Source organism: Falco punctatus, assembly GCF_963210335.1.
Source record: "Falco punctatus genome assembly, chromosome: 3".
In the NCBI taxonomy this organism is placed as follows: Eukaryota; Metazoa; Chordata; class Aves; order Falconiformes; family Falconidae; genus Falco; species Falco punctatus.
The window spans coordinates 16,670,553-16,695,117 of record NC_137582.1 but is presented as its reverse complement, the minus strand read 5'-3'; the positions used below and the strand labels follow the sequence as shown (position 1 = coordinate 16,695,117).

Here is a 24,565-nt window from a genome sequence, read left to right as displayed (position 1 = left end):
GAGGCAAATACCAAGCTTGAAACGCATCAGCCGTGCAAGGGGTGATTTGCACACATTAAAAAATGCCTTTTTCCTTCTTGGCCCGTACCCCTTTGCTGCTGCTGGACTAGCTCTGGGCTGGTTGCTTTGCCTGCAAAAAACCCTCCCAGCAAAAGCAGTGCATGGTTTCCTTTGGGTTGGTGAGTTTAGCTGGTCCAGAGGAGTGTGGAGAGGAGCAGTGGGCTCAGAAATGTCTCATGTTGGCCTTGTTGGGCCATCACATCAATTTGGTGTTTGGGGCATTGGAGCTTCATTAGTCCAATGCTGCAGTGATCAAAGTTTGCCAGCACTGAGGTCTTAAGAGTGTTTTTTCCCACTGGTGCCTTTAGAGGACCAACCCCACCATCCTAATGCTGGTGGCTGGCACATCTCAACCTTCTTGAAGTGGAAGCAGTCGCAGTATGGATGGTTTCACAGGGAGAACTGCAAATTCAGTGTAATAGAGGGATTTCAGGAGTGGCAGTGGTGGTGGGTTGATGAAAGCAAATGTCAGCTGCAAAGGACATGCCTTGAATTGGTTAATTTATCTTTGAAAAGTAAGGGGCTAGTGTCTTCTGTTTTGTTTTAATAGCGGCTAATTAATCTCTGTGAGCCGCTTTTATAATTTTAGCATAACTCCTTTGTTCCTGGAGTGGTGTAGTCTTGTGAGAATTTCAGCATTTGTTTGACTATAAAGCATGGTTTTAGCCTTCACGGTGACAGCCTAGATCCTGAAGGCTTAAAGAATAGGTCTAAGATAAAGAACCAAAAACGTAACTAGCAGGAGGATTATTTTTTGTAGCTGGCTTAGTGACTTTTTTTCTCCTTTTATTGTAAGCTAGTGACTAATGCTGAGGACTAAAAATCATAAATAAACCATAGCAAAAAGTGACCACAAGGTTCAGACTGAGCCCTGCTCTGGGGAAGGCAGGATGGTTCACAGCGACCGAACCGGGCGTGGGAAGCTGTGGTTCATTTTGGCCAAGGCAAGAACTGAGTTTGCAGCCAAGTTTGCCAGAATCTCACAGCGGTGCCCAGCAGGGGAGCCTGACACTGGGCTGCACATCTGGATGCAGCTGAGCAGCTTTGGAGATGGAGGAGCTTCTCCATCTCATACCTGGGAGAGCTCTTGCAGGTCTTTGTGGCTAGACATGTGCCAGTGGGAGAGCTAATGGTTTCCTTGCTGCCACATGCCTGCATATGGGACCCGAGGAAAGAAGGGCTCGTGTTTGAGCCCACCGGCAGCATGGGAGGTGAGTGATACCCACTTGGGTGTGAACAGTGGGATGGAAACCTGGCTGAGCACCAGTTTCTGGAGGATGGGCAAATACCAAATGTCTGTTTTGTAAGGAATTCAAAGAATTAAAAAAAGAACTGTGCTAATTAGGCTTCCAATCAGGCTTATCTGGAACTTCTCTCTGGCGTAATCACTGCATGGTTCTTGTGCCCTTGTTACGAGCTTCACTGGGTATATGTGAAACTCCAAAGTGGTTGCATCCCCACAAGATATTACAAGTGCCTTTTGTTTGGTTTTTTTTTTGTTTGTTTTTGTTTTTGTTTTTGTTTTTTTGAAGAGAAGTTAGCAGGTTGGGAGGGCTCTCCCCTAGCAGTGTTCATGCAAAAATGGCTTTTTTGTTTGGCTGAACCCTTTATCATCTCTAATCTCCCAGTCAGGTCTTTGTCATGGCTAGTGGTTGCCTCCTGCACGCTTGTAGCAAGTGTGGTGTCACCAAGGGTTTTTCAGAATTGGTGGAGGACTCTCATGGGTTCCCAGCTGTCTGTCTTCTGCATTTGTAAAAGGCCGTGCAACATTTCGGTCCAGCTATTGAACGTGGGCAGCCTTGTCCCCTTGTCCTGTGGAGATTGCTGCTGCAGGTGTAGAGGCAGAGATTTAAATGGTTCAATAGCTTGAGCTATTAAGTAGACTCTTTTATTTATTTATTACATTTGATCTCAAACAGAAGAAGTTCTGCTTCATAAAACATTATAAACATGAATGCTTGTAATTCCTTTTAATGGAGAGGAGAGCCACTGCTGTGTTATCCCTGTGTGTTGGTGACCAGGTAGCAATGATCTGTATCTGCTGTGCGCATCTCCTGCTTCTGATGTTGCAGGATTACCAAGAAAAATACAAACCTGGTGATTTCACACCCATCAGGTAACTCGTTTTTTTAGCAGTGTAGGTCATGGGAGACTTTAAAGCCATAAGACAGAGCTGAACCCTCCCCAGCAGCAAGTTTAGCAGCAGAGAGCTCGTGGCTTTCATGCCTCCTGCAGCCTGGGGTGTTGCCAGAGGGACTTCGCTCACAGATCTGTACCCGCAAAGACTTCTGGAGGTTTGCCTTGCAGTGAGGAGAATAGTGCTTTTGCCCCATTATGCTTGAGCAAATGCTCCGAAAGGAAGGGTGGGCCAGCAAAAGGCCAAGGATAACCCCAGGGGTGCTGTCAGGGAAGTGCTTTTGTCACTGCTGTCCATTCTGCTTGTTCAACTGTGTGAAGCATCCTCTCTGTGATGAGTCTGTCCATCAGGTCTGTGGTGCTCTTGGTGGGATGAGACACTTCTTCACACTTCTGACTGGTGAAAGGGTCCGTAACTAGTTGGGAGCTGGCTTGAGATACAGACCAGCCCTCCAAGCATGGTTGTTGTAAGATGTGCTTTCCCCTGTACGCATGTAAGACCAAAATGAGTTGGAAGAGCAGGAAAAAGGTGGAGGTGAAGTGTGAGGCTGTACACGCTGGAGTCCTGGAGGATAAGTACTAACATACCACAGAGTACTGCAGTCCTTGCCCCTGCTCCACCAGCGGCGGCTCCCTGGTGGGTTTTCAGAGGGGTGTTGCAAAAAACATGTGCAGACTCACTCTTCCTAAAACTAAATGTGATGGAATGAGTTGTGTGAGGCACCCTTTTATGGCCTTTTCCACTGCCTCCATCCTGCACAACCTGTGTGCCCTTCTGCGTCTCTCAAAGCCCGTATGAAGCAGGGAAGATGAGATAGGTGTAGCGTGGGCCAGTGTGGCTCTCCCTGTAGCAGGGTGGTGACCCATCTCTATGTCCTTCCTGGCCGGTTTACAGGGACAGGAGACCTCCCAGTAAGTGTGAAATATCTGCTGAAGAGGGAGCTGAAGGAACTGCCATTGCTCTTGCAGCATGGCCAGGTACCATGATGGGGTGGTGATGTTGGTCCTCCCAGGGCTGATTGAAACAAAACTGTCGGGAAGGGCCATTCCTCCACCCAGCTACAGGAACCTGCCTTTCATTTTGATGCACAGATCTTGACTTTTATTTCGGTAGTTGGAGCTGATGAGTAGAGATTATTGATATAAATAAAGAGTCTTTTAAGAAAAGCAGGCAAAACAAAAATCCGTTTCTCCTGCACTTGAAGGGGCACAGCTTACCTCTGCAGTCTTAGTCTGGGGGCCAGCATGACTGTGAAACAGCTTTGAAGCCAGAATCCACAGTTCTGGGAGAGATGGAGGCACGAAGTGCTGTCCCTTGCTTTACATCCATCTGCATTGGATCTGCAAGTCAGATTTTCCCTGGTGTGCATCCCATGCTGGCAATGTTTGGGGTCTGGGATCTGCCATGGGTACCCCACCCTGCCTCATGCTGCTGTTCGGGGGAACGGGCAGCTGGAGGGAGAGCATAAGGGTTATGGCTCCGTGGTGTCACCTGCACCCACCTAAAGTTACAACTGCAAGACAGGGGCAGTTTGTGCTGGAGTCTTGCACAGAAGTTCTGAAATGAAAGAAGAAAAAAAACCAAAAGGCTGGGCTTTTTTAAATGAGTCAGCTCGTTATTGAGTGACCCACACTCTTGCAGCATCACTGAGCAGTCAGGTGGATGTTCCTCCTACCCAAGGAGCCTGATTGCATGTCAGAGGGAGCGTAGCTGTTGTCTGTGCTGGAAATGTTTCAGGGCTGAAATGATCATTCTCGATAACTTGGTTTTTCTGTGACCTTTCAGTTTTTCCAGGTGAGGCAACTCAGTATCTTTTGAGATTGATACTCCTTAATTCATTGTGAGGCATCTTGTGAAGACGAAGATGTATGGACTGCTCTTCCCCATGTTAGAGGTGATTTCAATAGCGTGAAATGAAATTATTTTTCTTGGTACTATCGCCTAGTAAGTTGGAGAACATTCCTGTCTTGAATGCTATAAAAAGGCTAGTTAATATTTACTTTACAGTTTGTTCCTTTGGTCTTTTCTATGTAACGGTCTTCCATTTATTAGGACAGTGTCTCCTCCCACTCATTAGGGGACATTTAAAATTTTGTTTTCTCTTAGTATAACTGTGTCAGCTGGTGTAGATCATAGAATAATTTGAGTTGGAAGGGACCTTAAAGATCATCTAGTTCCAGCCCCCCTGCCACGGGCAAGGACACCTTCCACTAGACCGGGTTGCTAAAAGCCTCATCCAGCCTGGCCTTGAACACTGCCAGGGATGGGGCATAAAGTTACTAAATCTTACATGGAAAATGGTCCAAGGTGACATTAGGTGCTTAAAATATCAGATTGTGGGGCACTTGCTTAAACTTTTGCTTTTTGTCTTCAAAACAAAAAGGGTTAGAAGAACAGGTACCTTCTTTGTAAGGCATCGCAGCAGTGTTTTGAATAATAGCATCCCTGCTTGTGATCCTCATTTGGAATCATCTTGTGAAGGCAAAACAGCATACTCATGACCTGCATTTTGTATGAGAACTTGAGCTGTAAAAATACAGCTCCTTGATCTCTTGGGTGTTGGTTCAGGTTGGTTGGCAGAGCCATACCGAGTGTGGGTGAAGAGTTCTGGATGGATGTGAGGGGAGGGAGAAGTGATGGTACCTTCAATGGCATATCTAGGCTTACATTTAAAACGGTGGACTTTCTTGTGGAACTATTACAAGAGTCAGCAGTTCTTGGAAGCATTTTTTATGTTGCACGTTGGGTTATCAAATGACTTGTCTTTGAGTGGAGTGTAGGTTGGAGAGCCCAGTCTGCCGGGCGATTGTTCTGTGCTTGTCTTTCTCCTTCAAACATCTTTCGGTTGGAGTTCGCAGGAAGGAACTGGCTTTAAGGATGAAAAATGGTAGGGTGGGACATGATAAATGGTTCTTGCCTCCACCATGTTTTCCTAAAATACTCTGTAGTACGAACAGTGGGTTGTATTACAAAGAGTACATCAGATTCTGATGCAAGTTTATCAACTCCAGGGGTTAATGAGCAAACTGTAATAGTCTTCCTGATTTTCACTGCTAATTGGGTGTGCATGTGTCTTCACCTGGTCACAGCGGAACATCTGTGAAGTGCCCTCCCCTCATTAGTCATGTCCCAGCCATAGTTTCTTTGATCTAGGAGCAAAAGCCCTAGCTCTAGAGACTGCCTGGGATGTGGCTGCTGGCCAAGCTTGTGAAGCCCTCAAAAGCAGTCAGGTTACTCCATGAAATTGCTGTTGCTGAGTGAGGAGGAAAAGGAGCAGCCTTTTTTTTTTTTTTTTTTTTTTGTCTTTTTCTTTTCTCAAGTGGGTGGTGGTCGGTGGTGGGGTGGGCAGGACTGTTTAGGGTTTTGTTTATTTCTCATGTTATAAAGGTGTAAATATTATAGACGTATGGTAGGAGAGACTGTTACTGGTGTCCTTCCATGACTCCATAAAGTAAACAAGTTCATGTTTCCTCACTGATACAGAACAGAAGTCCTGTTGACCTCAACCCCCCTGATCTGCCACTCTCCTGCTATGCCAGGTTCAGTCTGTAGCTCTTTAAAAGTTAGATGCCTGAGAACGGGGAGGTAACAGCCAAGGGGAGGTTTTGGAGATGACTTGTGCTGATTCACCAGCTGGATGTCATTGCAGGGGACAAGTCTGGGTTTGATTTTGCCCTCTTCCTTCAGCAGGTGCTGGTGCTGAGCCTGCCTTGGCTCAGCAAACCAGGTGAAAACCATTCCCCGGTGCTGAGATACCCACTATAGTGAACTGCTGCCTTTCAGCAGATACACCTGCAACCGTTGGCTTAAAATGACCTGTTCTTTTCTTTTCTTTTTTTTTTTTTTTCTTTTTCTTTCTTTTTTTTTTTGGTCTTCTTCTGCTGGGTAGCATTGAATTTGATAAGCGATCTCTGCACCTGGAAAAGTTTTTCTGCATGGGAATGTAGTGAAACCATTTTGGGATGTTCACCTTGTATTTAGGAGGAGATTTTGGTGTCAGGTCAGCAAACTGAGTGCATGCTGCCTGCGGTGCCTGGTGGGTGGATGGAGCAGTGGCGGCAAACGACCCCAGTTGCATTCTTGCCCGTAATAAAGTCACTGCTGGATCTTACTGTAGCGGATCATGAGGTTTAACAGGTCCCTTACTGCACTTAACTCACATGGCTGGGCTGTAATGAACATGCTGAAGTGGAAAAAACAGCCCTGTCCTCAAAACAAAAAACACAGGCACAGAAAACACCCTTTGTTTTTTAAAATGAGCCATTGCACTTGGGACTCTTTAATGGTCAGAATTTAGCAGGTGGAACTCCTTATTTTTCTCTCTTGGCCCCTGTATTTCTTAACTAATTAGTAATGAGTCTCTTAACTTTTTTCATGTGGTTATTAATCATTCGGGGGCTCTCTGTAGCAGGGCATGCTTTGCTTGCTGCTGGTTTTCTTCAGCTCATGTTGACTTGTTCCTGCTGCCCTTGGAGAGGAGCCGTGGGCTCAGAGGGCTGCTCTCCGGGTTGAGGCTCATGCCTCATTTGCTCAGAGCTGGACATGTGCTCAGCACATCATGTTTTCTTCGTGTGGCTGATTGAACCCTTGTTGTGTATGAGTAATGGAGTTATTCCTCATCAAGGGATGGGGAGGGTGAATGTGTTTTTCAAGTGCTGGCCCGTGACTTGCAAAATCTGAATGTTTTTCAGGGCTTTGCTGCCAACCTACTGCATGTACATTATTTAGGGCAAGATCTGAAGTGTTGGTGTTAGGCAATAGTCGTAGGCAAACTGCAAGGAAGACACCCTCTCCCATTTGGAAGGGGAAGCAGAAGGCAGCTGAGAGCCTGGAGTGCAGTCAGCTGAACATGGAGGTAAGATCATCATAGCAGGCAGAGTGCTTAGCCTTAACAACCTGGCACATTCTGAGGGTAGAGTCCAAGAAACTGGAAAGTTGACTTTTCAGGCTTCTGTCCTGGGTACGAGAGTTTGAACTTCATCCCAAACAGGGAAGCACTGAGACAGTGTCTTCTCCTTATGTCCAGGGGTGAAAGGTGCTGAGGATCTTCTGTGCCATGAAGAAAGACGCTTAAAATGAACATTAATCACCTGACATTGGTTTATCAGTTGTCCCAGCCCTTATAACCTGACTAGAAAAGCCCATATGTTTATGCAAAAACATGGTGTGTGCAAGATGCTCTTCCATAGCCCTTGGGTCCTGCTGCCACCCAGCTGGGCTTGAAGGCAGATGATGGGAGTGATGTGAGTGGTGTGGTATATGCAAAGTGGGGGGAGCAGTAAAAGGAAGAAAACAAGAAAATTATGGTTTTGCTCATTGGACAGTGAGAACCGTTGGGCTCGTCTCCCAGGAGAAGTGAGCAAAGTACATATTGACACATCCGTGGTGGAGCTGGGACAAAAAGCCCTGCTGCCGCTCCGGGCACAGCACGTCAGGAGGCTGGATCTGTGGGGCAAGCCTCATTTCTCTGGTGACAGAGATTTATCTCTGTTTGTGTGCTCATATTTTACAGGTAGTTGGCTTATAGAGAAAATCGTTAGCTCAAGGATTTTAGGCAGGTGCTCTTGCAGTAGAGAAACAGGTTTTGCAGGTGCTTTGAGTGTCATACAGTCATCAAAGTGGCTGAGGTTCGCTGTGTGATTGGTGGGATGGGAGTTATTTTGGGGGGATTTGAGTCCTTTTCCAAAATGTTTTCATCAGCTTAGAGGTTTGGGTCAGACCTTCTCCAGCTTCAGTTCATTTAAGGGGCGGGGGGGGGGAGGTTAGGGAATATTACATTTCCTAGCTCTCCCCATCACTGGAAAAAAAACTTAGAAGCAAGGGCAAAGTAATTCAGATTTTTTTTTTCCATGAATTAGCAGACTTCAACTGCAGCTCCATCTGTGAGCCTGTCTTCAGGCTTCCAGTTGCCCTGTACGACTGGACTGGCGTGCTGGGTTTTCTAGTTAACAACCCAAACACATTGCAAAGACACTGGATTTTCATGGGTTACCATGTCATCCAGTCCCGTTGGTGGCATCGCAAGCCAGGTTAGCTTGGGTTGTGGTAAGGCTGCATCTTTACTGCAGAGAAGGCAATTTTTGTCGTTTTCCCTAGAGGGGAGGAAGTTTTGATTCAAAGCAGACTTCGTATTGGAGGTGATTTAAATATGATCAAAGCCAGTGGAATTTTATTTAAAATAAACACGTGGTTCTCCCGATCAACCCTTTAAAGAGAGGGCATCTGGGGAAAAATGATGAGGTTTTGTACAGTCACTTGGTGTTTTTTTTCCTTTTAAATATCTGATGACGTTTCTCCTGTTTGAGGATAGATAGGATTTATTGACACAATTAGCAAAACAAATGATTATCACACCTTTTATTTAACCCTGTGCTATTTGATCTATTTGCTTGCACTTTCATCACTCCTCTGCTTGGTTACATTGCACGATGATACCACCTTCCTGTGCTGCTGCAGCTAAAACAAAGCGAAAAAAAATTCCCAACTTTTGGCTCTCAGCTGCTCTCTGCTGTTTTTATTACAGATGAACTAGAAAGCAATGTCAGGCAAAGAGTTATTTGATTTTCCCTTCAGTGCTTGTTAGGCATTATTTCTGGGCCTGGCAATCACCTGTGTTTGTGTGACAGTTTTCTTATCTTAAAATAACAAACAAAAATCCCAGCAACTCTATTCCCAGCAGAATTAGTAAGATCAGATTAAACAAAAAAACCCCAACAACTAACACACACACTCTCCATTATGATGGTATTTATATACATCAAATACTAGAATCTATATGACTAATTTCCTGGGTATTTTGGGCTACTTTGGGATGTGTTTATTTTCTTTGAACGTAGGAGTGGGAAGTGTGTCTCTGCCTGGTAGGAGGTCAGGGAGGGCTGTTGTACGTAGGAGCTGCGAGTTTCTGAGGTGTCGGAGGTAGGATCCCGCTGATGGATTGTGCCGGACTTTGGCGTGGACTCCTGACGATGTGATGCTTCTGATGGTGGATGGGCATTTTCCCCTGAAATGGGAAGGCAGGTGGTCCTACTGACCTGCTGCCTTACAGCCCTTTCTGTCCTTCTCTTCCCTGGTGGAGAAAATATCTCATCAGGTTTAGAAGGGGTGGAAAAAAAGGAGAGGGGAGGAAAACTGTCTCCTTTCCTCTGACCAAAAAAAAAAAAAATAAAAAAAATAAATGGATTTTGGAAGGATTAGTTAGGTGACAACTTTTTTCTGTTGCTGGCTTGTTCTCCTCCTTTCACATCACCTGGCACTTGTGAGGGTTCTGGAGGTGGCCCCATGGTGTGCCTGTGCTCAGTGTGACATGCACTTAAATAAACCATGCAAACTGAAAAAAATCCAACAAACAAAGAAAAAACCCAAACCTTAAAAACTCCTTACTTTGAGTTTGCATGGGAATAAGCCTTGTCCAACGTGCTGAGAGCTGTCATGTAACGGCCTGTCCCTTTCCTCTCTTTGAAGGTCCCAGCCCCATGCTTCCCGCCAGTCAGGAGTAGCGTTTGGAGGAGCCCGGCAGCGTGATCCTTTGGTAGTTCCCAGGGATTTTTAGGATCATGGGATGTATGGACCCCCAAAACCCTCTGGAAAATGTTGGCTGTGGATAGAAGCATCTGGAAGTTCCTACTGTCTTTTTACCCTGTGTTTTCCTGGGTCACCTCTGTCCTGAGGATTATAGCAAACCGGTCACTTACTGGAATACCTCCCCTTGGCATTTTCTCAAGATGGAGCCATTGCTTTACCCAGCAGAAGGATGGGTTTTTTTTCTCCCAGAGCTTTTCCAGCACGACAGCACTCATGTCCTGCAGGTATGCAGATTTTTGCCTCACTCACTAGCCAGTTTGCTTTCCTGATCTTTAGGAGTTCCATCATTTTGTTTCTTTACTAACTTCTGCTGAAGGTAAGACCTTCCAAAGTCCTTGGTGCCATGCTGTGGAGGGGGCTGTGCCTCGTTAGGACGCAGACCCAGCTTGCCATGTAGGTTTGTGTGGAGCGGTGGGGTCAGCTCCTCCTGAAGGTTTTGATGCCTGACCTAAGCCTTGCACCTGAGGAGGGGGATGGAGGTGTTCGTATCTGCAGGTCCTTCCTTATTCCTCCTCCGGGATCACCTCACACTCTCGGGCAGCTGCCCATTGTGTTTGTAACCCGCAGCTGGCACCGGCCGCCTGTGGGTCAGCTTATCGGGCTTGTCGGCTGCTTTCAAAGGAGATGACACGAGTGCTTAATCCATTTTTCCTCTTCTGAATTTAACAGTATTTCTGCTGAGGAACTTTATTTTTGAGGACCATTTACTCCCTATAAAAGGAGATGGCTTTGATTTTTAAAACCAAAACTGTTCCTCTTCAATATAGGCATGGATAACTCAATAGCTGTAATGATAGCAATGAAATTCGCGTTTTTGTAGTCATTTACAATGAGTTACATATTTTTGTGAAGGTGACAAACTTTCTCCCCTCGTTTTCTCTAATACCAGAACTGGATCATTGTGTTGGTCTCTGTGTGTATCAATTTGCTGTGAAAATCATCCTTTTTGGCAGTTGCGCTGGTTTGGGTTGAATCTGCTCACGTGTGCTGGCAAACAGATTGCTCCTTCTGCAGGGTCGAGAACAAGTTAGCTCTTTGAATCTAGCTTAACTAACTTTTACTATACAGGAGGCGCTGAAGGGAAGGGGCTGAAAATGCTTTGCTATACATTTATTCTGCATTCCCATCAGCATTTGTGAGGCATTAAAAGTTTCGTGCTCTTGCTTCATAAGCGCAATTTTGCATCAGATTAAAGGAAGGAAATGGGGGGGGGGGGGGGGTAGAGCGTGTGTGTGGCGAAACAAAATCGGTTGCCTTGCTCTTGAATTTGACTGCAACCCGTAGGCCAAATGGAGATGGTAGACAAAGATTGAGGATAAAAAGGTTCTTCACTTTAACTAGCAGGGAACTCAAGTGCTGGCGTGCCTGTAAGAGAGGCTAGAATTAACCACAGGGATTTGGGCATGGTAGGTGAAAAGCAGCTTCGCACCACGTTGGTGGGGATGGTCACTGGTCAACACCTGTGCATGCTGCACAGGTCCTGTGCAAGACAGGACCTTCTCCAGGAGGACTGCCTGGAGGCTCAGCACAGCAGCGTCTGCAAGATCCCACTCCTCGCTGAGGATGGAGACCCCCAGCGTTGCTTGCTGGGGCTTTGTGCTCTGCTGCAGAAGCATCCGCTGGGATCAGGACATTCAGCATTTGACTTCCCCCTGCTGTACTGTGCTCCTGCTTTGCTCACTCAGCATGTTGCAGTCTGGCTCAAGTGATGTAGAAAATATGCTGGAAAATGATTGTATTTCTTCTGCATGATGCCCCTTTTGTATGTCTGAAGGCTTTCTCTGATGTCCAAGAGAGAGAAGGGTGGTTAGGAAATCTATATTTGCAGCTGACTTCTCCAGTGACTCATCTGTACCTCTGGTAAAGTCACCAAATAATTCTATTTGTTTGCGTGGGTCCACGTGTGAGAGGTGATAACTTTTTGTATGGTGGTATTTGGTTTTTTTTCTTCTGCCCTAGCTTTTTGTCCTTCAGCACACAGAAATGATATAATAAGCCCAGATAAACACTGCTGAGATTCACCTGGGCTTACCAAGCCAAACTCTGCTCTCATTGAGATTTGCTGCAAAACGCTGGTTTGCAATTTAGGTTTGATACACCGCTACCTGTTAGGCAGTAGAGCTGGGATTGTCCACTCAGATGCTCTTGGCTGGATAGCTTGGGCCTTTCAGGATGCCACTCTCCTCCCAGCCCTTGCTGGGTCTTCTGCTGGTGCAGCCAGAGGGGAGACATGGCTGGACTGTGCAGGGTCCGGCCGTGGGTGAGCAGACCAGTGGGTACCACTGTAGAGCAGCCCTGGTGAGGCCTTGGCTCAGAGTCTCCTGATCCAGAGCACCAAATTAAGAAATTACTAAAAATCCAGGATTTAGCATGTCTTTGGCTTGGGTCTCAGTCCCTCATTTGGAGATGAGAATTTTCCTTCCTTAACCTGAATTAACTTTCGTGGGTGGGCAAGCCCCGCTGTGTGGGTGGATCAGGAAAATTGTTCAGCCCATTTTTCTCTCTCAGGAAGACAGAGCACACCTTTCCCATTGCCAGAAGTCCTGGTGTTTTATTAACTAGCTCCTAACAGCTTCTAAGGCACCTAAGAAAGAAGGATCACTGGCAGTGTGAGCTTTTAATCTCAATTACAGCAAACACCATTGGTATCTGAAGTTCTTTTATTTTTGCTGTCAGCTGTTTGATAAAGACGTTGCAAACCAGCTCTCCAGTTGTTCCTGTAAGATGTGAAAGGTCCTTTGTCAGCAGTGCGTGGTGGTTGAATGAACTTTATCTGTATGCACGTAACTAGGAGCTTGGGCTTTCCTCCTTGCAGGCAAAGAAGAACCTAATTAGAGCTTTGAACACCTCCAGAAGACTTGGAGCATATGTGCAAAATGTGTTTATTGGTCTCCTCCTAGCCCTTGTTGCTCAATCTTTTAGGAAGAGCATATCTGTAATTTGATGCGAGGGATTCCTTCGGGTTTCCTCTTGCTTAGAGAGCCAGAAGAGGTGTAATCACCGCTCGCATGCAGGTTTCTTCATGGATCTTGAGGATGAGAAGAGGCATTGGCTACAGTTCTGGAGTACAAGCAGTGCTCAAGGTCACTCCAGAAAATGGGTATCAGTCGCTCTGCTCCAGCGGTGCAGTGGCTTTGGTACTTCTGGAGATGCCTGCTTGGCATTGCCTGGGTAACCTAGAGCCACCCCAGCGGTGCTTGTCCTCTGCATTGCGTGGGTCTGAGCTGACACCGAGCAAGGAGGAAGGCCATGGTAGATGTGCCCCTCCCAAACCTTGCATTCTGCATCGCCCCTCACAAAGGGAGTCACCCAAGGGCTCACAGGCACCTGAGAGGCTGCCGGTGCCCGGGGGTGACCTGAGAATTAGAGCTTGGCAAAGAATGATGTTTCGGTTGCAAATCTACAGCTGTCTTTTACAGGGAAGAAAAATCACCTCCAGTCTTGTTCAGAGCCGGTCTCATCCTGCACAGACGTGGGGCAGCTTCAAAGGGAGCGTAGTTTAAGGGTTTTCCCCCTTGGTCAATGTGAGCATCTGGGCTGGGGGCTGCCAGGTGCATCTCTGGGTACTAGTTAATAGATGAACTCCATCAGCATTTAAAATACTTGCTGGTAAAATAACTTTTCGATCAGGGTGCAGAACATTGGGTCAGAATGCCCTGTAGGGGGTAGGTCTCTGGGCAAGTGCATGTTACTAATCAAAAAAAATGCAAAAAGCTTCAGTTTGGCCGTTTGTGAGGGTAATTATTTGGGTGTGTGCTTCAAAAGCACATAACTGATTGTAAAAATCATGGATGGGCTAACGGCATTAATGATGGTTGGATGACAGTGAAAAGCAGCCCTGGCACATTGCAGGGATGTTCTTGTCATGACTAACGCCTCTCACTCTCACTCGAGAGGAATTTTTTAGTGCCCAGCACAGACAAGCACTGAAATTGCAGGTTTGCTGAAGTTTTCAAGTCTCTCCCCAGCTGGCAGGAAATAAAGGAGTTTCAAATATTTATTGGTTTAAGAGGGAAAAAAATAACCTCAAAGCTATAAAATAATTTGACAGTGAAGTTTTTTTTTAGGGAGTCTTACTTTATAGTTTCGTGAGTTGAATGTATCGAAGCCTGGCAAAGGAAGAGGGTTTAATCTACAGGTGCTATCTCTTGCTTGATGGTTTCCTGCTTCTAAAATTACTACCAATGCTCTGGAATTGGGGCTGAAACTAGTTTCAGCTTTCAGTTTGTGGGCAACCTACCTTACCACTTCAGCAGGCTGGATTTGCAAGGGTTGGGGGCAGCAGATGCAAGTAAGTGCCTTTAAAGATTCTTCTCTTGGCTGCCAGAAGTGTGTTTGTGGCTTTTAAAATATTTACACCTGAATCTTTGGATTTGCTTTTTTGTCTGCTTGGGGAAAATGCTGAAGCCACTGACACTGAAATTTTGCTTGCATCTTTCTTTCCCAGTCCTAACTTGGGGCGGGGGTTGGAGGAGAGCGTGATGGGTGAGGGATGCTGATGGACCTGGGCTTATCCTGCTGCTGTTGACCCCAGGACCATGGGTTGGAGGATTTTGGCTTTTGCTCACCAGGCAGCAGCGAGAGCCAACCCAAGCAAAGCAAATTAATTGCGGCGTGCAGTCCTTAGGTTATGCTAAAACCTTCAACCCCTTTTGTAGTATGTATTTTCACTCCGTAGGGTCTGTCCCCCATTTGGGGTGCTCACTAACAGAATCTTGGTGTGTGCCATTTGTGTCCAAACTTCGTGCCCTCATCGCAGGGCATCTAATTGGGTATCCACAGGGCCATGTTTCTATCTATTTCTGTAAGTAAATAAATACATATTTTTAAAGGTCTAGAATAATCCTGCTAATATGTGTTGAATGGTCCTCTGTCGCTTTGAAATGTTGCTCGATGCTTTATATTGACTAAGGCATCATAGTCATTACTTTCAGACTAAAGATCTTTCTTAGTGTGTGATCTTTGGTTTTTCCATGAGTGCCTGCATCTGCGGCTTGCTGTGTGCACAGGAAATACTTAATTATCTGCTGACTTACTGTGCTGCTTCAGGTTGCAAAGCAGCAGTGAACTATCACAAGACTTATCATTGCTAAAGCGAGAGTATCTGCTCGGCTCCCGGATCCTTTGCATTGCTTTGCGGAGCTCTGCAGGGCTGAAGGTGTCAACAGGCTGTTTTCTTGGGCTCCCATCTGGTGAACAGTATTATGTGGATTAATACCGAGGAACTCGTAGTGAAATTTGTCTCATGCCACGAAAATGTAAAGCCTCCAAAGCTGGCTGGCATCCCAAGGCTGCGAGAGGCCCTTGGAGGGGCTGGTGGTGAAGGTGGCAGGATTTGCACCGTCCCAAAGCTGTGAACAGGACATGATCTGAAGTTTGTAATTAAGTTTTAATCATCTCCAAGTTGGTCTGGTTGCTGATTTTGGGCAGCACACAAAAACTGCTAGGCAGGAGCAGCTGCCATGGGGCCAGCCCAGCACCAAGGGCGATATTCTGGTCTTGTGTTGTGGAGCCCGGTTCAGAAACAGAAAATACTGTTTTGGGGAATTTTTTATTCTGAGAATGTTTCTTGAGCTGGAAGCAAATCTTGTACCCATCCTCCTGGTTTTTCCCTGGCAATGTTTTGAGGATCTGATGTTTTTGCTGGCTCTGCCTTTGCAGGAAATGATCGTTGTGCCACCTCCTTGTTGTCTTCTGTGCAACAAAGAGCCTATAGACAAGTTGAGGGGTGAGGTACAGGTACACCCCAGCCCTGGTGCTTCAGGAAGGTGGACCCCTGCCCACCGTCCAGGTGAGAGGTCTGACTACAGCCTAGGCTCAACACCCCAGGTTGCCTGGCCAAAGGGGAGCGCTGGGGGCACTCACTGGGGGTGCTGAGCAATGCTGGGACCCCCACACTGCCCCAGCTTCCTACGGACTAGGGGGGCTTTTGCCACCTTTCAGCTTGGTCACCTCCACAGCATGGATGTGCCCTCCTGCCAGCTGACAGCATCCTTGTGACATATGGATGCTGAAATGCCATCACCCTCCCCGATGCTGGCACCATTGCTCGGTTTTCATTTCTGCAAGGAGCAGCTCTTCCTGCTGGTGTCCCTGTGCAGTGTTATCCAGAGCTGCATTTACATCAGCATCAGGTGGTTTTCGTTTGACCTTTGGCCTACTTAAAAATTAAATACTGAGGTACTAGGAAGAGAAGTAATCTTCCAGATAAGCATTTTTTTTTTCCTTCGCTTTTCTGTAATTCATGAGGGAGCTGGCTTACCCTGCCTGCCTGTGGATGACTAAGGAGGAAATTCTTTTTTGGTTAGGATAATGCTGAAAGTTCACTGGAATTTATTTTTATCATAGGTTTATCACTTCCTCCCTTCAAATTCCTAACTCTTATGTGCAAGGCAGGAAAAAAAATAGTGGTGACTGCAAGTTGTGGAATTCGCGTTCTGTGGAAAAGATGCTGAATGGCTAAATGGTGCTCTATGGCTTGCATGGGGGATTTGCTCCATATCCAGTTATATAAACAGGTTGGGTAAGAGTCATGAATATTCTAGCAGCTCCCATCTTTCAAATGTGTTTTCTTTAATGTTGCAGTTAATTAATGCTCCTATCTCTGGAATATAGGTGAGCGTAAGCCTGCTCACTGTACAGATGGGGAGGAGGTTTGGATTTATCACAGGTCTCAGAAAGACGGCAGGGTCAAACTCAAGTTTATGTGTAAAGAGTTTCTGGTTCATCTTGTTAATCTCCATATCTCCCTTTTTTATACAGGGGCTCTAGATTTGTGTCTCTAGAGAATGCAGGTGGAGTTTGGCCAGGGAGACCCTGCCTTTTGGTTAAACATGTGTTTATTCTGGCAGTGTTTGCTTCCCGGTGGTATTGCGGTGATTGCAGTGTCAATCCTTCTGCAAAGGCTTGACAGCATCGCTGAAAGTCTTTGACACTGCAAAGCATTGTTTACTTGTGAAAGTATTATTATATTTTGAATATCTATTATTCATCTTTTGTGCTAAAAGTGACATTACATCATAAATTTGCTCGTAGATTTCAGAGCTTTGAGGAGAAGCTGTTTTTTTTATCACTGGATCCCTGTGACAGCGCTGGGGAGTGCTTTACCCTTTGTATCTCTGTAGTCCCCTTTTATGAATTGTGAGTGACAGCAGGAAGGTATAAAAGAGCGCAGAGGAGCTGGTTTGATGTTCATAAAAGGCTTTGATAAAAGATGCAGCACATAGTCTTGGTATTATTTCCTATTTTTAACTTCTTACGAGCATAAAGCGCTCAGATCCAATATTTATGTAAAAGGGGAAAGAGGGGGGATGTGTTTCCTCTTTTTTCTTTTTTCTTTTTTTTTTCTTTTTTAGGTCTGGGAGAATTAAAATAGAAGGGTGTCTCTTCTTCTGTGCAGTAGAATTTTGCTTTCTTCTGTGAAGCATCTATGTCTATCTTCCATGAAGCGTTGGTAAAGGCAACCTGATGGCATTAATTGTGTGAGCGATGCTGGGAGGAGACCAGCTGGAGTTTCAAAGGCTCCTTGGTCATAGGCTTGTGCCTTCAACCTCCCAGTTACGGCTGGCCCCAGTGGAGCCACCAGCCACGGTGATGAGCGTGCAGAGGTGTGCGCTTCCGATAACAGGTTTCTCCTCTAAGATGTGGAGAAATAAAACATGGGAAAGGCAAGGCAGCTCCTCTCCTTTCTCTGGAAGTCAGGTCACCGTAAAGGCATCTCTGTAATAACTATCCGTAGAGATGAGAGGCTGTGTTCAGGGTGGGTAATTGGGGTTTTACTGATGAAAGCGCTTGTCATTATTTCCAGCCTCCACGTTGCAGTCTCCTCTTTAATCTTGTCTGCAAGCATGGCTTGCTTGCAGTGGGCCTGTGTACTTGTGCATATTCATGTGCGTGTACCTATGAGCATACCCGCAAAGCTTGATCAGGCGCTGTCCTGTGTGCGTGTGCACAGGCACGCCTGGGTAGAAAATACGTGTGAGGAGGAGCGCTGGTCTCGTATGCACACGTGGCACTGGCATGGCCATTTGCACAGTTGTGTTCTTCATTCACGCAGGGGCCTTCAGGCTGGATACCAAGACTCCTAACGATGGCAGCATGGAAATCTGACCTTGAGATCCACCTGATGACAAAACTCATCCTCTTGCTCGACACTGCGTTTTCTGTTTTAATGGGGCGAGATGCCTTGAAACACCTTGTGGAGGGGAGAACGGATCCTATTAGCCCCCAGAGAACCCCAGGACAGAGCAATGTTGCAGAGTCCCACCTTGCTGCAGTGCTGGTAGTTTGTCTTGATGGGATGAGCACGGCGACAGCTGGCAGTGGGGGTTTTGAGTTCTTCAGCAACGTGCACTTATCCAAGGGACTGTTCAAATCCATGTACTGGGTTTGAAGTAGCTGGAGTCAGGGAAAGGCATCCCAACCTCTCACCCATCTAAGGTCAATAAGCACCTTCTGCTCAGTTCTTCACACAGGAACATTTATGTCAGACCCTAAAACCAAAGGGGATTACCAGCCTTGGGTTGTCATTAGAAGATGCTGAGAAGTATGTTTGCTTGGGTGGTGTCTTCATGCCTCTGCTGTTCCTCTGGGAGTTTGCAAACTTGGATGCTGAGCAGCTGCAGGGTGAGATGCTCCTTTGGCATGTGTTGGCATAGCACTACGCCTGCTTGATAGCCTCACCTCTTGTGTGCACCTTCATGGTGGTGAGTCCCCAGTTGTATCCCAAGTGGAAGACTCCAGGAGTGTTTAATTGGGCCCATACATGGCTTCATGGGATGAATAAGTTAAAATCACCATGTCTGAAGCACAGTCTAATTTTTTTCTTGGCCCACCCATGAAACCGTATACCACCACATGCAAGAAGGTGCCGTCATCCTCTGCTGCGTGACTTGTTGGACTTGGCTAGCATATAGTAGAAGCGTAGTGGCACATACAGGTCTCTTTCCAACGTTTGACAGGTTGTCCTGTTAGCCAAAGAGTTTGAGTATCCTCGGTTATTCTTTAAGGTATGAGAGGGCTTTTTTGTGCCATTGGAGGGGACGGTGTGGTAAATTGGAAAGACTTTCTGAATCCAGGAGAGACAGAAGAGACAGGTCAGGATAGGACTTGTTGAGCTGGAGTGCTGATGTGCTGTGCCCCACCTGCGACAGGTTGGTTGCACGGGCTTGGACACCCGGAGGTGCTTGCACCCTGCCTTGGTGCATCCTGTGCAGCAGCTCAGGTGCCTCAGTTGCATTTTCAGAAGCAGTCCGGCCACCTCACTGCGAGTTGGGAAGGTGTGGGCTCTGGAGCACACTGGGGGACTCCATGGCGTCGAGCAGAGGTGTGCCAAAGCGTCTGATGAAACGTGAAGCTTGGAACCGCAACTCCTGCCAGCCTCTTCCTTTGAAAGAAACTGGGAAAGGTGCCCCAAAATAACCACCAGAGAAAGTGTCCAGATGAAATGTCTGGTAAGTGTCAGGTTCTCCTCTGCTGTGTTTTCAGGCTCTTCTGTAATCAGCTGTCATTTCAGGATCTGGGCATATTGGACCTCAACAAGTACAGATTGAAACTTAAACAAACAGTGACTCTTCTATAAATATTTAGCTCACACTGTTTAGGAGCTGCTGGGAGCAGGAGACAGAGTAAATTTAAAGTTCGTGACTGTCTAAAAAAGCTACTGTAGGATGGCAGTCATCAGATCAGCTGGCATTCAGGTTTTGAATTGCTATTCCTCCTCTTTCTTTTTTCCTGAAGAAAAGGATGTATTTAAGCATCCTTTGTAGTGTTTTCACGGCTGCACTGGGGATTCACATCAATGCAAAGGTCTTCTTCAACTTGGCTGGTTGAGCCGGGTGCCCAAGAGGAGCCATGGTATGGAGTAAATTATGTTCCCTGGCCCTACACATTTTTCTTTGCAATTTTGGACTGGTAATCTGAAGTATGTACATGTGCGTGGAAGAGGGGGCTGTATCTCCGAGTGTGTGCTTTTATCTGGCCACCGTGATACCAGGACAATGGCTTGCGTCCAGGCAAGCTGCTGATGAAGGAGCTGGGGTCCCTAGTGGGGCTTGTGTAGGCAGTGCTGAATCTTCGGCTGCCACGCTGTTCCTACTCTTGCAAAAGTCATGATAGCAAGGTAGACCTATCCCGGTCAGCCATTTTTTGCCTCTTAAATATGAAGATAATACCCTTTTTTTACTTTGTAGAGCTCTTGCAAGAGTGGGAAAGAATGAAACGTGCTGATAAGAAATGGTATCAGTAGACGAGATGGGCAGAGGCATGTGTGCTTTGAATAAGAAGGGAGCTTCACCGCGCACAAGAGTCTGCAATTATTGATCAAAAAGAAGAAAAAAAAATCAATCACTGATTATTTTTCTTCCCTTGCTCTTCTAATACAAAGTACTTGCAGTTGGACTAGATGCTGGTTGTAGGTCCCTTCCAACTGAGCTATCCTGACCTATCCTACCCTACTTCTGGATATATTTGGCATGTCCTGTGCTACATTTTCCAACTGCTTGTGCCACCCCGGCCCCTGGTTGCAGCTTCCTGGGGCTTTCTGTACCAGGATGCTCCACGTGCCCTCTCCTTGTGGTCGATTGCTTTGCCTGGAAGATTAATGGCCAAAGAGCAAATGCAGAGGAAGGATGGGTAAGAAAAAGGTAGCTTCCTCGTTTGCTAGCTTGTTGAAACCACTTTTGGGGTTTTGAGAGAAAATGTCAGTGTTTGAGTTGGAGGCAGTGGCAAGCTTGATGTTTTTTCTCTTTCAATAGTTTCTTTTAGTGCCCTTCCTAATTTAAAAGGAGGGTTTAAAATTATTGATGTTTTACCTCCAAAGGGGAGGGATTCCAAAGCCTTTGGCAAGTCTCTGCTGAAGCATCTAATGTAGAAAAGAGTCTCATGCTTTTTCCCAGCTCCGTCTTTGACAGAAGCCCCTCCTTGTGTCCACTAGGAGTACTAAATCTGTGGAGGTGGACAAAGAGCTTGATTTGTGTTGAAGGTAGTTTTCTCCAGTGGTGTTTGGCCAGAAAACATAAAGATGATAATGATTTTTAGTTTTTGGCATAGCCTTTGCAGATCTCTGTGTTTCTGCCTGTTGCTGAAGCAACACTCTGCCACGGGTGAGTGCCAGCGCTCGGTCCGGGATGCTCGGGTGCTGCCTTCGAGGGGTGGGTACCCTTACCTGGTCAGTTTGGCCCCATCCCTGCAGTGCCCCGGAGGTGAGAGGCAGATGAGGCTTCAGATGTTGATCCTCACTAAAGCTGTAGTTAGAGCTTAAGCCTTCTGCTAAATTTACGACACGTTTGCCAGCTAAACCTCCCCACTTCGGGTATTTGTCCTGATTTTGTACCAAATCTCCTTCTTGCTACTTGAACTGAAGAATAAAGTATTATAACTTTGGCTGGGGGCAGCTGTCCAAGGGATATATTGGGATACACTTGGCCTTTGAAAAGAAGGACCTTAGTCTCCAGCCCTGTCAGTCCCTCTGGCTCCTGGAAGTTTTCCTTCCAAATGGTTACTTCAAACCTCAGAGAAGAAGTTCATGTTTTTTCAGAGCTATGATTAATACCATTTTTACGCTTCGTTGCAAAATGCCGCACAATAAATGAGACCCACAGGGTGGTGGTTTACGGGTGGGAGGAAAAAAAAATATCATCAAACACACACTTTCAGATGCTGTTTTGGAAGAGTGATGTGTGTGTGTGTGTTATATAATCTGCAAACTGTGGCACTGCGTTCCTATTAAAAGGAAGAGAGGAAAAGGAAAAAAAAGGTTTAAACCTCATCTATGGAAAGAATGTCAGAAATAGTTGAAAAGTTGAATAATTACAGTCTTTTTGCACCAGGTCAGTGAACACTAATTTAACGTGCAAGGTTGCAATGCAGTTTGTCTTTGCAATTACAGAATCGCAGGATGGTTGAAGCTGGGAAGGGGCCTGTGGAGATCATCTGGTCCAACCCCCTAGCCCAAGCAGGGCTAGTTACAGGCAGTTGCCCAGGACCGCGTTCAGATAGCTCTGGAATATCTCCGTGGATGGAGGCTCTACAACCTCCCTGGGCAAGCTGTGCCAGTGCTCGCTCACCCTCACAGTAAAATTAGGCATAGTGTGATGTATTTCAACGAGTCAGTTATAGGTTCCTGCTTGTTCCTGGTGCAGCTTGGAAGGTTTGGGGATGTGTCTGTGGTTTTGGGTCAGAGTTGGCTTGAACGTTTGGGGGACGTGGGTCTGCAGCTGAATCCTGTGGCTTGGGCTCGGCAATGCTTGGTTGGGGCTTGGGAGCCAGTTGGGCTTGGTGCGATTGCCAAGAACGTTCCCCTCGCTGGTGTGCAGGGAGGCTTGCTGCATGACGGTGCAGTGTCTGAGAGCTTGTGGTCCCTCTGATTTGGTTTTGAGGCTGTGCCTGTAGCTGAGCCTCCAGCTAGCTCTGCTGACTTAGCTTCCCTTCCCTTGACACAGCGAGCCTATTCCCAGTCCGTGAGTCACTTTGCCACAGGAATCTGGGACTCATTTATCAGCAGAAAAGGAGGCTAATTACAGCCTTAAAGATCTCAGCATCAGTGGAGCTACAGCATCAGGTGCTTCCCCAGAAAGCCCTGTCCTGGTGACAGACCCGGGGAAGAGAAGCCGAAGGGTTTCCTGCAGCGGCATGCCCAATGTGTCCCCATCCACAGAGGATGCTAGTGCACGTGGGAGGGCACCTGAGCCCCTATGGGGACATGGGGGTCAGCACGGGTTTGCTTCCTGGCAGCTTCTTGTGCATCCCTCACATGTGGAAAACAAAAGCAAAGCCTAAGACTATGCTTGGGATCTGGTTCCTCTGCTTGGTCTCTAGTGTTTTCTTCTGTCCTTCCTCCATGGAAAACAGTAGCCCTTGCTTGTTGTCCTGGGTGCATTTCTTTTTTTCTCTTAAGGCACCTCTGTGCCTTTTTGGTTGCTGATAGGTGGTGGGAATGGCAGGAATGAGATGATGGCTACCAGTGCACACTCCTGCTTTCCACAGACGCATCCCATCAGCATGTTCAGCCTCCATGCCAGTGATGGGGGTGTTTTCTCATTAAAAATAGACCACAGACAATGCCACTTCCTGAGGACTGTGATTTATCATTTAATAACAAGTGGTTACTCATTTCCTTTGGAAAACTTTCTGGAAGTGTTATTTTGCTTTCTCCCTTGCTTCCTTTTTTTTTAAATTTCCTTCAAAGCCCTGCATTACCCTTCAGAGCCACCGTGTCTGTTAAATGAAGTGTTCCCTTTTCAAGTGGAAATCATATTTATGATTTAAAGATCATGAAAAAACAAATCTTAACCCTTTGGGCATGAGCTTTTCTTTGTAAGCTCCTGCAGCCTTGAAGTCCTAGCTCAGCCAAGGGAAATAGCAATGGAGAGACAGCTGCGTAGGTGAGACTTGAAGAAAAGTGGTGATGCTGATTCTGGAATGGATGATCTGCCTGATCTGACTTGAAAGAAAACGTCAAATGACTGCAGAACGCATATCCTCTGAGTTGCCAGCTCTTAACTGTGATACCTCCTGGTGTAGCAAGTTCTCCTGAAGGATGGAGGGCTTGAAGAACTACTAGGCAAATTCATACCAAGTCCGGTGTTTTTGTGACTTTACTAAGAAAAGTGCTGAAAGCTGTGGAGTATTTTTTGAGGAAATCCCAACAGCTCAATAAACAAACTCAGGAAATGTGCTGAAGATGAAATCATTATAAGTGGGCACTTAAGCTGAAAGAAATGGTTTGCTGTTAGATCAGGGAGGCATTGTGAGGGACAGTAGCAGGTTAGATGGTAGGCTGCAGAGGATACAGAAGGTGAAATGTAACCAGAGACACTGCGGGTACTTTAGGTGATAGCATCTTCCCTTACAGTTGTCTTCATGAGCTGCAGGGGTGGTTTGAAGACAAGAAAAATAGATTACATAGATAGAAGTTCGAAACAGTGCCCTCAGAAATGGGATGCGTGTACCCAAACCAAGCAGCAACGGGTTAACTGCAGAAAGGGGTGGGGGGGGGGGGGCTGCTGTGAATCACAAGCTGGGTGTGAATCAACAGTGGGATGCTGTTACAGGAAAGGCAGATCTTGAATAGCCCACAGCAAAATGGCAAAGGTAGTAATTCAGCCTCAGTTTTCATATAAAACCTTGCTTCAAATACAGCATCCAGTGTTAGCCCCTCTAATTTTAATATGAAAGCAGGCGGCTTGGGAAGATGAAGCTTCAGTTTGGGAAACTTTACTTATGAGGAATAGCTGGAAGATTTGCATATGTTAAACCTATTAAAAAAACCCACCCCAAACCAGCAACCCACAGGTGTCACGCCATGGTTTGATGGGATGCTGTCTTCAGCAGTTATTTCAGAGTGAGGTGTCTCTGCTCTCCTGTTGTTGGTTGTGTTGCGGCTTGTTACGTGGTCAGGTCTGTGGCCACAACCTGTGTGTCCACACATGAGCTGGGACAAGGAACATCTGTTAGTATAGAAGAAACTGAAAAGTGTCCCTAGAATTCTTTTGAAGTATGGCTGCGCAGTTTTGCCTGGACAAAAGGTGGCATGCAGGAGGAGGGAAGGAGGCCAGAGAGAGGAGGGGTGGTTGAGCACCTGGTGGAGTTTGAGACTTGCAGGGGACTTACCAGATTTGAGACATGCAGGAAGGTGCTATGAGGAAGGAGTGCAGCACTCGATTCCTCTCTGCGTCTGCAGACAGAAGCAGAAGAAAATTGCATGCAGGGAAGGGTTTCTCTGGACGCTGTCTTCCAGTGCATCATCTCTGTCGTGTCTGGTAGCAGCGGGGTAGGCTGACATTT

General features: G+C 46.5%; 1 long non-coding RNA gene across 9 annotated transcripts in view; it reads left to right on the top strand.

Annotated features, from left to right (window-relative positions):
* The window catches only part of LOC308060715, a 228,783-nt gene that overhangs the window by 32,323 nt on the left and 171,895 nt on the right, over positions 1–24,565 (top strand). For 8 of the 9 annotated variants that reach the window (XR_013926849.1, XR_013926850.1, XR_013926852.1 and 5 more), the window contains one exon: positions 9,662–10,005. The exons of the other annotated variant lie outside the window; for it this stretch is intronic. This is a non-coding gene — a long non-coding RNA (uncharacterized lncRNA). The remainder of the gene's footprint in view (positions 1–9,661; positions 10,006–24,565) is intronic. 9 annotated transcript variants of the gene reach the window in all.